Source organism: Poecilia reticulata, linkage group LG21 (genome assembly GCF_000633615.1).
Source record: "Poecilia reticulata strain Guanapo linkage group LG21, Guppy_female_1.0+MT, whole genome shotgun sequence".
NCBI lineage: Eukaryota > Metazoa > Chordata > Actinopteri > Cyprinodontiformes > Poeciliidae > Poecilia > Poecilia reticulata.
Window position 1 is genome coordinate 1,046,595 of NC_024351.1, and position 222 is coordinate 1,046,816.

Consider the following 222-nt stretch of genomic DNA (forward strand, 5'->3'; position numbering starts at 1 on the left):
CAGCATTACTGATGTGTTGAAGGAACGGGGTTAAAGGTCAAAATCTGTTAGGGAACATCTTTAGAAGAACTGGACCAATAAAATGTAAAACTTTTATTTTGAAAAGCTACTGAGCGCTTTATTTTGAAACGCTTCACGTTTTGCTTCTCATGGAGTTTCAGGTTTACATTCAGACCATGTAGAGGAGTAGAGATGGAGGGGGGCAAGAGAGAGGGAGAGAGG